A 15,834-nucleotide genomic window follows, 5' to 3' on the forward strand; every position below is an offset into this window, starting at 1 on the left:
TTGTACTTGTATAAAGTAGCAGAGGGTTTTTGAAGTTTCTGTCTTTGCATGTTTTTATGTAACTGTGTTCTCTAATTAATAATTTAAAAAAATAAATGTGGCAGAGGGTGTGCTTTGGGTAGATGCAGAAGGCTTAGACAAAGTGTTCATTAAATGGTGTGGTCTTTATTCAGAAATATTATTTTCTCCAGTCTTTAGTGAAAGGCAATTTCTTCTTTTTTTAAACAATTTCACCAGCTTTAGAGAATATCCTTGCATGGAACAGATGATGCAGGAGTACACAAAAACAGTTTAGAAAGCTGGAATGAATGAGGATATAATGCTTTGTGGGTGGACCAGTAGGCAAGAGGGTCACCAGAACGCTGCAGTGGGGGATCGGTCATGTAGCGCTGGACCTCTATGGTTGCATCTGATGTTGCACTTTTGTTCCTCCTTGCATTACTTACATTGTTGTCTAGCAGCTCCCAAAGATTCACCTCATCTGCAAGAGAAATGATGAACAAAACCATGTTTTGAGTAATTACTCGTTTTTAGTAACCTTCTAGGATTTTTACTTTACCTTGACCTGTAGTTTCAAGATTTTGTGCTGTACCCGGCTGTGCTGAGTGGCTGGGTGTTTGAGGAGCTGTATCTTTGATTTAACGCTGTGCATTCAGATATTAGTCGTTCAATTGTCGTCTGGGCCTGTATATGATTATGAAACCCAAATCGTGGATCTAGTAGTGCATCTAATGTCAAAACACTTGATTCAAGAGCTGAAAATGTATCTGCTAATCTTCTTGACCGATTCTGTCCCAGCTGGATTGCAGTGTCGTTGGTAATGTTTTTGAGGGTTTCGTTAATTGTGTATCGCAACATTTTCATCATGGGAATGACCTTAGAGCCGGATACTCTTCTCCTCAGAAAGTTCAACGGTGGTCACCTGGAATGGGGCTAGCACTTTCATGCACTCAGATATTGCCTGATATTCTTCTGATGTCAGAGGAGCCACATCAGTTCTCAGTGTAGCCAGTGCCGCACCCACTGGTTCTCTCTCTTCATATATACGCTGCAGCATTAAATAGGTGCTTTTCCAGCGCGTATCAACCTCCAGAATCAGCTTCTTCACAGGACGTCCCATTTGTTCCTGTTTCTCTCTAAGCCTCTCTTTTGCTGTGGCACTGGTCTTATAGTAAGTCACCATCCTTTGTGCTCTTGTTCTGACATCTTCCACACCAGGAGTTGCATCAAGGGACTTCTTGACCACCAAATTCAATGCATGCGCAATGCATATAACATGCCTAATCTTTCGAGTTGCTGGCAGTGGCTTTTATATTTGAAGCAGCATCAGTCACCAGGGATTTTATTTTGCTCTGGATACCCCATTCTTCAAAGAGCAAGCTCTTGGCCTCTGCACGGGTCTCCGCAGTGTGAGCTTTTGAAAACGACCGTACCCCCAGAAGTACTGTAGCAAGCTTATCCTTGTCGTCTACATAATGGCATGTAACGGCCAGATATGCATCCATATTAAAAGAGGTCCACATATCTGCAGTTAGGCTCACACCCTCAGTTTTCTGTAGCTCAGCCATGGCCTTCTGCTTCTGCTCCTCATATTTGTGGTCCACCATGATCTTCAGAGCCTGCCTGGATGGTAGTGCATAAGTGGGGTCAAGCTTACCCACAAATGCTTTAAAGCCACTGTCATCCACAATAGAGAAAGGCTGTGAATCCTCCACAATCATGTCCACTAGAGCTTCGTCAAGCTGTTGTTTGCGGTTCACTTGACAGAAAATTAGCAAATAAATGTAAAGTTTATTCATAATGTAACAGTCGAAAACTTCGTTTTAACTTGACAGTACAACAAAGTTTATCTGTGTGAGGATCTATGCAATTACATGTAGGCAAGTTTATTTATATCACATTTCATACACAGAAATGAGAACTATCTAAGAGAAAAAACTCCACTTTACCACCCGTCTCGGACAGTTATTTTTGTACCGTGGAGATTAACCCCTGTCTGGACTCTGCCTTTCAGAATTCTATCCCTAGGGTGTGGAGGACTACTGTCCTGTCGGTTTGGTGGGAAGTTCTATCTGTCCGGTGTGCACCGTCCTCTCTGTCAAGGCTCCAGTGCTGCTGTGTTCTGCACGGTGTATCAGTTTCCCTCACAGCTGCCGGTAAGCTCTTTAACAGACTTTTCACTTCAGTCCTGCATGTTCAAAATTTGAAGAAAGTCGAAGAGACAGTTTTTCCCAAAAAGATTAAGTAAAATGTATTATCAGATGTAAAAGCTTCTTTCCAGCTGGGGTTGCCTTCTCACACACGAGTTAACAACTAAACAGCCTTCCGTGTTACAGATATTTAAAACATGTGTGTCGTTGTTTCTCTCTTCAGGCTCCTCCCCTGCCCTGGGGCAGGCGTCCACTCCTCTGAAACCAATCACCGCGGGACACGTTAATCTGACTCCATTTCCAGCAAACTTTTGGTTTTCTGCAAAACATGATTTGAGAACAGCCTGGCCTTGCAGCTGAATGGGATTAACGACAGGAACATTCTTTCGCCCACCTCCTCGTTATCTTACACTCAGCTTATGCATTCCTCACAGCTCTTGTCTCTCACTTCTGCAAACTAGTTTTCAAGATTAAAAGCGAGCACAGCATAAGCATACTCATATTAATACATTTGACAGTAAAACAACCATAAATATAAACTTGTAATGCATAGAACATCGTAAACCCATCACCAGCTCGCTGCTTCTCTGGTCAGACCCAAGCTACGGACATCTACAGTGCTTCCTCGGACGGGCCCCGTTCACCTCCACTTCCTGGGTCTCGGGGACGTGACTTCTCTTCGCTTCCTGTCGCCTCGAGCCTGGTACACCTTTGAAGATCAGGTAGGTTAGTTAGTTCGTGGGTTTATAGTTAGCTGGAGTCGCTCATTTTTCATATAAGAGGGCACTGTTGTTGGTGAAGTTTAGCGAGATGTCGTTGCAAGATAAACAGTTATGCGTTGATGCAGAGAGACTTCGTGCTGAGTGCGATGTGTGTGCACTTAAAGAGAAAGAGTTAAAGAAATTACAACAACACTTTGAGATGCGACAAATGGAGTTGCAATTTGAAAAAGAAAGGGAGGAAAGAAATTTTCAGTTAAGGAAACTTGAGCTAGAGCTGACTGTAAATCAAGCCGAAACTCCAGTTCGCGTGTCACCTGCTTTTGATGTCTTTAAAAACATTAGATTAGTGCCGCCGTTTTTAGAGAAGGGCGCGTTGCAGAGTCGTTGAAATGGCCAAGAGTTTTGGACATTACTCTTGCAATGTGTATTAGTGGGTAGAGCACAAGAAGTGTATTCAGCGTTGACTATGGAACAAAGTAGTGACTACGATGTCGTTAAGTCTGCTGTTTTACATGCCTATGAGTTGGCACCTGAGGCCAAGACTGATAAGGGCACTTTTCTTGAGTTCGCTAGAGAAAAAGAGAATCCGTTTGATCTTTGGTGTTCCTCTTTAAAAGTTATAACTGAGCTCTCAGAGTTGTTCCTTATTCTTTTAGAAGAGTTTAAAAACTGTGTCCCACGTGCTGTTGCTATGTATCTTAATCTAATGCTGCTCTTATAGCAAATGAATTTGTTCTGACTCGCCATATTTCTGGTGGTCACTTCAGTGATCGGTCTAAGTTGAATGTCTCCGTTAAAAGTAAACTGCTAGCTGCTCACCAGAATGTTTTAAATCCTTCTACTGATAATACTGCAGTTATGCGCTCAAAGGGTGAAATGGTTTGCTTTTATTGTAGAAAACCAGGACATAAGATTTCAGATTGTGTTATTCTCAAAAAGAAAGAGAACTGTTAAACATGTTGGTTTAATTGCGATGTCGAATGTAAATAGTGCTCCTGTTCAGTTTAACAAACAGATCGAACTGCTGAGTAGCAATGAGACTGAGAATGTTAAAAACAATGATTTTATGCCATTTCTCACTGAAGGGAGTGTTTCTTTGCCTGGCTCGGATAAAATTGTGCCTGTTCGTATTCTTCGAGATACAGGGGCGGGGCAGTCATTCTTGTTGGAAGGACTTTTACCTTTGTCAGAACACACTGCCACTGGATCTCATGTACTGGTCATAGGACTGGAGATGGGTTACATGGAAGTTCCTTTACATCATGTCTGTCTTAAATCAAAAGTTGTTTCAGGAGACGTGGTGGTTGGAGTTCGTGCCATGCTTCTGGTCCCTGGTGTTACTTTCATCCTCGGAAATGATTTGGCCGGAGGTAATGTCTGTGAGAAATCTGATGGAGGTGTGCCACCTGTAGTAGTCTCAGCTGATGAGAAACTAAACGGGTCATCTGACTGTCCTCATTTATTTCCTGCCTGTGCAATAACTAGTGCAATGGCAAAGAAAAGTATGCCAGTTGAAACTGAATGTGATCTTCATAATACTTTTATTGCTGCGACAAATTCTTCTCAACTTGAATCTAATACTGTGTGTGGACAAGGAAGTAACATTTGATGATTGCAAGATTCCATTCCTGATAACTCGGGTTGTGTTTCTGCTAACACTTTTTCTTTGTCAGCACTTCAGGGTGTGACTCGAGAGGAGTTGATTAAAGCCCAAAAGGTGGATGAAACACTCCAAGAACTATTTCTTTTAGTTACTGGGGAAGAAAAAAAGGATCCTCTGACCGTCTCCTATTTTTTACAGGGTGGGTTACTTTGTAGAAAACAGGCTAATTCTGATTCTTCACTTGATTCTAGAGTCCAGATTGTAGTTCCTCTCTCTTTTCGTCAAGCTGTCCTCCAGTTGTCAAATCAAGGACTTGCGGGTCATATGGGTGTAAGGAAGACGTATGATCGAATTCTGAGAAAATTGTCAATCCACACGTTATCCTGCATCTTATCCTTTGAGATCTATTACTACGAAAATGATATTAAAGGCTTTGACGAATTTTATATCTTCTTTTGGCATTCCAAAAGTTATTCAGTCTGACCAAGGCTCAAACTTTGTCTAGACAGTTTTCTAAAGCCATGCATCAACTAAGAGTTAAACACAATGTCTCGAGTGCTTATCATCCTCAGAGTCAAGGAGGGTTGGAAAGATTCCACCAGACTCTTAAATCACTCTTGAGGTCATACTGTGTTGCACTTGATAGTGATTGGGGAGGAAGGACTACCCTGGATGCTGCTAGCCATTCGTGAAGATGTGCAAGAGAGCACAGGCTTCAGTCCCAATGAGTTAGTATTTGGACATACCGTTAAAGGTCCCATTGCTGTCTTGGCGGATTAGTGGACATCACATCCTCCTGAAAATGTGTCTGATTATGTTGGTAGTTTTCGTTACAGATTGTATGAAGCCAGAGCTGTTGCTTTAAGAAAATTGAATAGGTCACAAAAGATGCAGAGGTTGTTTGACCGAAAAGTCAAGCTTAGAAGGTTTCAAGTGGGTGATTAAAGTGTTGGCCTTGTTACCTGTTTTAATTAGTCCGTTCCAGGCTAAGTTTGCTGGATCGTATACCATTATCAAGTGTTGCCATAATAACAATTATGTGTTAAATACTCCTTATTGTTGGGAAAAAATGCAGGTTTGCCATGTTAACTTGCTGAAACCTTCATTGCTTGTTGATATTGTAACATCCACTGATAATGTAGATCGGAGTGTTACAGGAACATCCATGGAGAGGGTTGACAATCTGGGTGAGATTGGTCCTTCTCGAGGTGCAGTGGAGGGTCGTCTAACTAACTCTGAGGCTCTTACTAACTTAAGTTCTCATTTATCTCTTTTATTAGAGTTTGAAAAGGCTGATATTATCGAGTTGATAAATTCATTTCCTTCTCTCTTTTCCGACATTCCTAGTCGAACTCATGTCATTGAGCATGACACTGAAGTTGGCGATACTCAACCAGTGAAGCAACATCCGTACCGTGTCAACCCTATTAAAAAGAAGTTGCTGCAGAGAGAAGTAGATTATCTACTTGCTCATGATTTAGCAGAACCTAGTTTTAGTCCTTGGAGTTCTCCCTGTATCTTAGGGAGGAAACCTGATAACTCTTATCGTTTCTACACATATTACAGGAAATTTAACACCTTGACAACCTGACTGTTTTCCTTTGACTAGAATCGACGACTGTGTAGATCGAGTTGGTTCAGTGCAGTTTGTCAGTAAGTTCGATCTTCTGAAAGGTTATTGGCAAGTACCTCTAACACCTTGTGCTAAAGAGTTATCTGCTTTTATTACACCTGACAGTTTTCTGCAATACACAGTCATGCCTTTTGGAGTTCGAAATGCTCCTGCTACTTTCCAGCAGTTAATCAATCGTGTGTTGTCTGGGTTGACGGGATGTGAGGCTTATTTGGACGACGTTCTCTTGTACAGTTCGTCTTGGTCTGAACATCTCGTTCAAATCACAGAACTTTGAGCGTTTGGCAAAAGCCAACTTTAAGATAAATCTTGCCAAATGTGAGTTTGGCAAGGCGACTGTGACATATTTGGGTAAGGTGGTTGGTCAAGGATATGTCAAACCGATAAATGCGAAAGTATCTGTAGTTTTCCCACTCCAGCTACACGTCGCGAGCTACGACGATTTCTTGGGATGGTGGGGTACTACAGAGTAAAAACTTTGTAAGTGTCGTTACCCCATCACTGATTTGTTAAGTCCTGCTCTACACAAAAAGATATTTTGAATAACCAAACAACTTTAACCCTCATGGACTATCATTGTATGGACACAAAAACACTTAATCATTTTCTAGAGGTTCTATATCCTTAAATTTATCTTATTTTAGGCCACGTTTACACGATTTATTTTGCTGTTCTGGAAAAGTTTCACGTACACACGTCACCGTTATTAAAACAATCTGTGTTTACACATCCGCAAAAATGACTGATACGCTGTATTACGACATCACTTTGTAAAGAAAAAAATAACAGAGTCCCTGACGATTGATTGACGGTTTATTGGAAGGCGGACCTCCGTCGCTAAAGAGACCATACAACCATCAATTTCTCCTCATTCATAGTGAAGAGAAGCATGCGCACATAAAAAAAACAAGATGGCGAAAAGTTTGGACATTCGAAAGGTTTCCTTCCATTGAAGCTCGTCAACAACGCCATTGACAAAGTTGTACCACAATCTACTCGTCCTCCCGGGTCTGATCCAAAAGCACAGTTTAAAAACCCTTCGTCATCGTGAAGGAGTGTTAAGATTTTGCTGTAGGTCTCCGCTGGTGGTTATAGCACTGGTGTAGTACATCTAAACTTTGCTGGAGAAGCGTTAACAAACTATTGCGCAGTGCAAAATAAAACCTGTAATCCGCCATTTATGTATTTTATTTCTCCTTCGTTGTGTTTGGGTGTACACGCACATAAATTGTTTAGCGCTTTCACTTGAAAATGGTCTCGTGAAAACAGCCCCCCAATTTTTCAGGGTGTTTGTATGTGGACATAAAATCAATTACAACAGGATCGGATTGTTTGGCTGTCTTCCATTCACATTCCCACATCACCTTCAGACCATAGAACAGTTTCAACACTACAATTTAGTCATCAACCTGTCTTCTGTGGTCATCATAGGATAGTTTTGAGAGGGGATTAACATGTTCATGCCTGAAACATTTTAAGCATCTGTGGTCAAGTCAAGTCAGCTTTATTTATATAGTGCTTTTTACAATTTTCATTGTTACAAAGCAGCTGTACAAGAAAACATTGACTATAAGTAAAACATAAAAGGTTATGGAAGTCAAAACACAGGTCAAATATCAGACACACAATAAATTCCTATATGCAGAGTTAATTAAATAAGACTATCAAATTCTAGCAGCCCCCCCCCCGGCCAGGCAAACAGTGCAAAACAGTATGCAAATGGTGGCGAGGAACCCAAAACTCCATTGGAGGAGAAAAAAAAACCTCAGAGGGAGACCAGGCCTAACCAGGGGATTCCAGTTCCCCTCTGGCAAAAACTGCTGCCTCTGCACAAGCTCGACAGTGCTTGCACAACAAGGCAAAATAAAAAACAAAGTTAGATTTAAAATTATCATTAATAATCTAATAGCGACTGAAGTTTTGTAGAGTCGCCACGTCCTTCGTCCAGCATTTGTCAGGTCTGGGAATGGATTGCGCCCTGCCCGCTCCGGTAACCTTGGACTGCATCCTGCCCACTCTAGTAACCTTGGAACAATGAGACAAGACTGGCTGAGAGTAGAGTACTGTTCTGCACTCTTTCATGAAACAAATGCATCAGTTGTTATTGGAAGTGTCCCTGGTTCCGGTTGATCTTACTAGTGCAGCCTAGATCTGTGAAATATATATATTATGATAGTCTAGTGTATGCAAGAGTAAAAAGATGCGTCTTTAGTCTAGATTTAAACTGACAGAGTGTGTCTGCCTCCCGGACAGTGCAGGGAAGACTGTTCCAAAGTTTAGGCGCTAGATAGGAAAATGATCTGCCGCCTGCACTTGATTTTGAAATTCTAGGTATTACCAACTGACCTGACACCTGAGAGCGTAGTGCATGTGATGGACTATAATTCGTTAGAAGTTCTCAAGTAGTGAGGAGCTAAACCATGCAAGGCTTTATAGGTAATAAGCGAGATTTTAAAGTTTATGCGATGTTTTACAGGTAACCAGTGCAAGGTTGACAGAACCGGGCTAATATGCTCATACTTATTTGTACGCGTAAGAACTCGAGCTGCCGCATTTTGGACCAGTTGGAGTTTTTGTAATAGGCCTGCAGGGCAACCACCTAATAGTGCATTACAGTAATCCAGTCTTGATGTCATAAAGGCATGTATAAGCTTCTCTGCATCTGATGGTGACAGCATATGACGTAGTTTAGATACATTTTTAAGATGGAAAAACGCAATCTTACAGGTGTTGGCGACCTGGTTCTCAAATGACAGAGTACTATCGAATATAAAGCCAAGATTCTTAGCTGAAGATAAGGGTTTTATGGAACATCCATCAATAGTTAAGCAGTATTCTTGGTTGTTACGTAGGGCGGTTTTCGGTCCGATAAGTAACACTTCAGTTTTGTCCGAGTTCAGTAATAAAAAATTGCTACTCATCCACTTTTTTATATCGACTATGCATTCCACTATTCGATGGAATTGCTGTGTTTCATGAGGCTTCGAGGAAATATAAAGTTGCGTATCATCAGCATAACAGTGAAAGCTTACTCTGTGTCGCTTTATTATATCTCCTAGAGGTAGCATGTATAATGCGAAGAGCATAGGCCCTAAGACTGAGCCCTGTGGTACACCGTAGTGGACTTTCGATTTGCGTGATACCTCATTGTTTATTGCTACATATTGAAAACGGTCGCATAAATAAGATCTAAGCCATTTCAAAGCTATTTCCTTAATACCGACATAATTTTCGAGTCTATGTAGGAGCGTGCTGTGGTCAATGGTGTCGAATGCAGCACTAAGATCTAGCAGCACCAATAAGGAGATACAACCTCGGTCGGACGCCATAAGCAGATCATTTGTAACTCTAATCAGAGCAGTCTCTGTACTGTGATGTGCTCTAAATCTAGACTGGAAATCTTCATTAATCTCATTCCTTTGGAGGAAGGAGCATATTTGAATTGAGACTACTTTTTCCAGAACTTTAGATAAGAAAGGTAGATTCGAAATAGGTCTGTAGTTAACTAGTTCTCCAGGGTCCTGATGGGGTTTTTTGACAAGGGGCCTTATAACAGCCACCTTATATGCTTTAGGCATATGTCCTAATGTCAGAGATGAGTTAATAATGCTAAGTAGAGGATCTATAATTTCTGGGAGCATCTCTCAGTAGATTTGTAGGTATAGGGTCTAACATGCATGAAGTTGATTTAGATGATCTAATGATTTTAGAGAGTTCATCGTGATCTATAGTAGACAATAAACGTAATTTCTCCTTAGAGGCGCTGTAGTTAGTCGTTTGTTCAGCCGGATTTACTTCTGGTTGCATAGTTATAATTTTTTCTCTAATATCTTGGATATTATTTTTGAGAAATAGTTCATAAAATCATCACTGCTATGCTGGTATACAGAATCAGAAGTCGCTGACGATTTCTTTTTGGTTAATTTAGCCACTGTATCAAATAAAAACCTAGGGTTATGCTGGTTTTCTTCTATTAGTGATAAAAGGTAGGCAGATCTCGACGTTTTAAGGGCTTTCCTGTATTTGTTAATACTATCCTTCCAGGCAGTACGAAATACCTCTAATTTAGTTTTCTTAAAGTTGCGCTCCATTTTTCGTGCCGCTTTCTTTAGAGCCTGAGTGAGTTCATTATTCCACGGTATCGGTCTGTCATTTTTAATCTTCTTTAAGTGCAGAGGAGCAACTATGTCTAGCGTTTCCGAGAAGGTGGCATTAATATTTTCAATGATAAAGTCCAAATCTTCAACGTTATTACTCATGCTAGAGATTTGAGACAATTCAGGCAAATTATCAAGAAACGCACCTTTTGTAGTCGAAGTTAATGTTCTACAATATTTGTAACTTGGAGTTTGATTTGCCACCATTGGGTAGTGAAACAAGCATGATACCAGATAATGATTCGAAATGTCTTCGCTCTGCTGAAGGATTATTTACATCTGCAAGACATTGTTTGCTCATGTCTCTCTGACACATCTGCTATCAAATGTCATACAAGATGTTTAGCATGATTTTACACAGCAGATGTTTTTCAGATCTCCAGATCTTTAGCAGACATCTTACAGATGTATCTGTGCACACTTTAATTTTACATGGCAAATTTATTCTGGCTGGCCTTGAGCTAAATCAATTAATGTGTTTAGTTGAAGGAGATTGGTTGGTCTGACAAGTTCTTTTTACATATTTACAAAATATCTTCATTTCCTAACAAGATATCAGTGAAATCTTATTTTAATGTTTTCTTCTTAGAATCTCTTTAACAACTGAACGTTTCACACGATCATTCAACAGTAACGTACACTCACCTGTTCAATTTCTCATTAATGCAATTATCTAATCAACCAATCACATGGCAGTTGCTTCAATGCATTTAGGGGTGTGGTCCTGGTCAAGACAATCTCCTGAACTCCAAACTGAATGTCAGAATGGGAAAGAAAGGTGATTTAAGCAATTTTGAGCGTGGCATGGTTGTTGGTGCCAGACGGGCCGGTCTGAGTATTTCACAATCTGCTCAGTTAGTAGGATTTTCACGCACAACCATATCTAGGGTTTACAAAGAATGGTGTGAAAAGGGAAAAACATCCAGTATGCGGCAGTCCTGTGGGTGAAAATGCCTTGTTGATGCTAGAGGTCAGAGGAGAATGGGCCGACTGATTCAAGCTGATAGAAGAGCAACTTTGACTGAGATATCCACTCGTTACAACCGAGGTATGCAGCAAAGCATTTGTGAAGCCACAACACGCACAACCTTGAGGCGGATGGGCTACAACAGCAGAAGACCCCACCGGGTACCACTCATCTCCACTACAAATAGGAAAAAGAGGCTACAATTTGCACAAGCTCACCAAAATTGGACAGTTGCAGACTGGACGAATGTTGCCTGGTCTGATGAATCTCGATTTCTGTTGAGACATTGAGATGGTAGAGTCAGAATTTGACGTAAACAGAATGAGAACATGGATCCATCATGCCTTGTTACCACTGTGCAGGCTGGTGGTGGTGGTGTAATGGTGTGGGGGATGTTTTCTTGACACACTTTAGGCCCCTTAGTGCCAATTGGGCATCATTTAAATGCCACAGCCTACCTGAGCATTGTTTCTGACCATGTCCATCCCTTTATGACCACCATGTACCCATCCTCTGATGGCTACTTCCAGCAGGATAATGCACCATGTCACAAAGCTCGAATCAATTCAAATTGGTTTCTTGAACATGACAATGAGTTCACTGAACTAAAATGGCCCCCACAGTCACCAGATGTCAACCCGATAGAGCATCTTTGGGATGTGGTGGAACGGGAGCTTCATGCTCGGTTGTGCAGCCCACAAATCTCCATCAACTGCAAGATGCTATCCTATCAATATGGGCCAACATTTCTAAAGAATGCTTTCAGCACCTTGTTGAATCAATGCCACATAGAATTAAAGCAGTTCTGAAGGCGAAAGGGGGTCAAACACAGTATTAGTATGGTGTTCCTAATAATCCTTTAGGTGAGTGTATACATCCAATGACAGCAGAACATGAGTGAACGTTCAGTTTTAGGGACATGTGGGCAGGTTATTTTCTTAGGAAATGAAAATATTTCGTAATCTTATTTTAATGTTTTCTTAGGAACTTTTTAACAACTTCAAGTTTCACAATATCATTCAACAGTAATGTGTGCATCCAATGACAGCAGAACATACGTGAACGTTCAGTTTGAGTGACATGTGGGCAGGTTATTTTCTTAGGAAATTTAGATATTTTGTAATCTTATTTTAATGATTTCTTAGGAACTTTTTAACAACTTAACGTTTCACAATATCATTCAACAGTAATGTGTGCATCCAATGACAGCAGAACATACGTGAACGTTCAGTTTGAGTGACATGTGGGCAGGTTATTTTCTTAGGAAATTTAGATATTTCGTAATCTTATTTTAATGATTTCTTCTTAGGAACTTTTTAACAACTTAACGTTTCACAATATCATTCAACAGTAATGTGTGCATCCAATGACAGCAGAACATACGTGAACGTTCAGTTTGAGTGACATGTGGGCAGGTTATTTTCTTAGGAAATTTAGATATTTCGTAATCTTATTTTAATGATTTCTTCTTAGGAACTTTTTAACAACTTAACGTTTCACAATATCATTCAACAGTAATGTGTGCATCCAATGACAGCAGAACATACGTGAACGTTCAGTTTGAGTGACATGTGGGCAGGTTATTTTCTTAGGATATGTAGATATTTCGTAATCTTATTTTAATGATTTCTTCTTAGGAACTTTTTAACAACTTAACGTTTCCCAATATCATTCAACAGTAACGTATGCATCCAATGACAGCAGAACATACGTGAACGTTCAGTTTGAGTGACATGTGAGCAGGTTATTTTCTTAGGAAATGTAGATATTTTGTAATCTTATTTTAATGATTTCTTAGGAACTTTTTAACAACTTAACGTTTCACAATATCATTCAACAGTAATGTGTGCATCCAATGACAGCAGAACATACGTGAACGTTCAGTTTGAGTGACATGTGGGCAGGTTATTTTCTTAGGAAATTTTTATATTTCGTAATCTTTTTTTAATGATTTCTTCTTAGGAACTTTTTAACAACTTAACGTTTCACAATATCATTCAACAGTAATGTGTGCATCCAATGACAGCAGAACATACGTGAACGTTCAGTTTGAGTGACATGTGGGCAGGTTATTTTCTTAGGAAATTTAGATATTTCGTAATCTTATTTTAATGATTTCTTCTTAGGAACTTTTTAACAACTTAACGTTTCCCAATATCATTCAACAGTAATGTGTGCATCCAATGACAGCAGAACATACGTGAACGTTCAGTTTGAGTGACATGTGGGCAGGTTATTTTCTTAGGAAATTTAGATATTTCGTAATCTTATTTTAATGATTTCTTCTTAGGAACTTTTTAACAACTTAACGTTTCCCAATATCATTCAACAGTAACGTATGCATCCAATGACAGCAGAACATACGTGAACGTTCAGTTTGAGTGACATGTGGGCAGGTTATTTTCTTAGGAAATTTAGATATTTCGTAATCTTATTTTAATGATTTCTTCTTAGGAACTTTTTAACAACTTAACGTTTCCCAATATCATTCAACAGTAATGTGTGCATCCAATGACAGCAGAACATACGTGAACGTTCAGTTTGAGTGACATGTGGGCAGGTTATTTTCTTAGGAAATGTAGATATTTCGTAATCTTATTTTAATGATTTCTTCTTAGGAACTTTTTAACAACTTAAAGTTTCACAATATCATTCAACAGTAATGTGTGCATCCAATGACAGCAGAACATACGTGAACGTTCAGTTTGAGTGACATGTGGGCAGGTTATTTTCTTAGGAAATTTAGATATTTCGTAATCTTATTTTAATGATTTCTTCTTAGGAACTTTTTAACAACTTAACGTTTCCCAATATCATTCAACAGTAATGTGTGCATCCAATGACAGCAGAACATACGTGAACGTTCAGTTTGAGTGACATGTGAGCAGGTTATTTTCTTAGGAAATGTAGATATTTCGTAATCTTATTTTAATGATTTCTTCTTAGGAACTTTTTAACAACTTAAAGTTTCACAATATCATTCAACAGTAACGTATGCATCCAATGACAGCAGAACATACGTGAACGTTCAGTTTGAGTGACATGTGGGCAGGTTATTTTCTTAGGAAATGTAGATATTTCGTAATATTATTTTAATTTTACGTGTTGGGGCTGAGCAGAGCATGTGAGCGAGCTCAATATTTTGCTCAATGACTGTGCGCTTCGCTCAGTCGCTCACGGACCAAGCAAACGCTCCGCTCACATTACGCTCAATGGTAAACCAAATACCACTCAGACATAAAATGTGTTTAGTAAGCCTAATGTTTTACGTTTGTAAAAAACTTCTTGAATAAAGGTCTCGGTTTAAGTAGTAGGCTGAAAAAGAGCAGTTATGTTTCAGTCCGACATTCTGTGACATTACAGCCTATTTTTTTATTAAATTTTTATTTAAAGAGTGCGTAAAATAACTATATAATATCTGAAGTAAATTAGATTTTCGTTATTTTATTTCCTTGAACACACAGCTACTGTAAAAGATAAAATGCACTTTGAGCCTTTATTATTACTGGAGGTAATAGACCAAAACAAGGGGAAGTGCGGTCTTAAAACGTCAAACCTTAATCGTAACAGCATTTTAGAATGTACTTTTAGAAACGTGGACAAAGTAGCTGCTTCTTCGAATGCTGCATGAATCCTTCGGAGACCACATTTGTCGGCCTTGGTCGCATATGAAATCGAGGTTTATTAAGATTTTATTACAGAAGAACAACAGTTACATTGGGTAAGTGACACAATGTCTCCTTAAGAGGAATAAATATAAATGTAATGTTTTTTTATTATGAAATGAACCTGTATCAGACCTCTTGTCGCTCGCGCACCTCCGCAAATGGAGGAGGCGTTTGTAGTTGACGCGCATGCCATTGTGCTATTATTCAGGCTTCAGGCTCATGCGGTGTACATGTGACAATTATCCAGCAGCAAAGAGGTAAATCACCAAGAGGGCTAAGCGAGCGATCGCTAGACAAAAAAAAATAGCCTTCATAAATATAAACTAACAGTTTTCATACCCCATATTACGTCTGTTTTAGAAGAATGTCTAGCGATCAACAGATGCCTTCAAATATCTTTCAGAACTTTTCAAATGAAAATAAAACATTGCTGCAAAAACTTTCTCGTACTTTTATTTTGAAGTCAAATTCATTAAAGAAGTGATTGTGACGTATCTATTTCAGAACCAGCTGCAGGTAAAATAAATAATGGTTTTGGTGCGGGCCAGATTTGATTACTGGCGGGCCAGTTTTGGGCCGACTGTTGCCGAGACCTGGTTTAGTATAATAATGAGCTACCCAGTGTCCGTGACTTAATGCAATAAAATAGACTTGCTTTCAAAAAAGAATGAGCAACCCAGTGTCTGTGACTATGTGCGATGAATTAGACATGTCTACTGAAGTATGTGTGGTATACGTGCAGTTCCTGTCTTAGTAGTATAATAATATAATCAAATATTTGGTGTGCGTGCAGGTGTTCAAGTGCTCAAACTCATAAATGAGGCCCATAGCCCATATTATATCAGAAAAATATATGAGACCTATTACCAACTAAATGTTTCATTCTATATTAGAAAAAACACAATATAATGCATCCAATGACAGCAGAACATGC

Source organism: Barbatula barbatula (assembly GCF_947034865.1).
Source record: "Barbatula barbatula genome assembly, chromosome: 17".
Classification (NCBI taxonomy): Eukaryota; Metazoa; Chordata; class Actinopteri; order Cypriniformes; family Nemacheilidae; genus Barbatula; species Barbatula barbatula.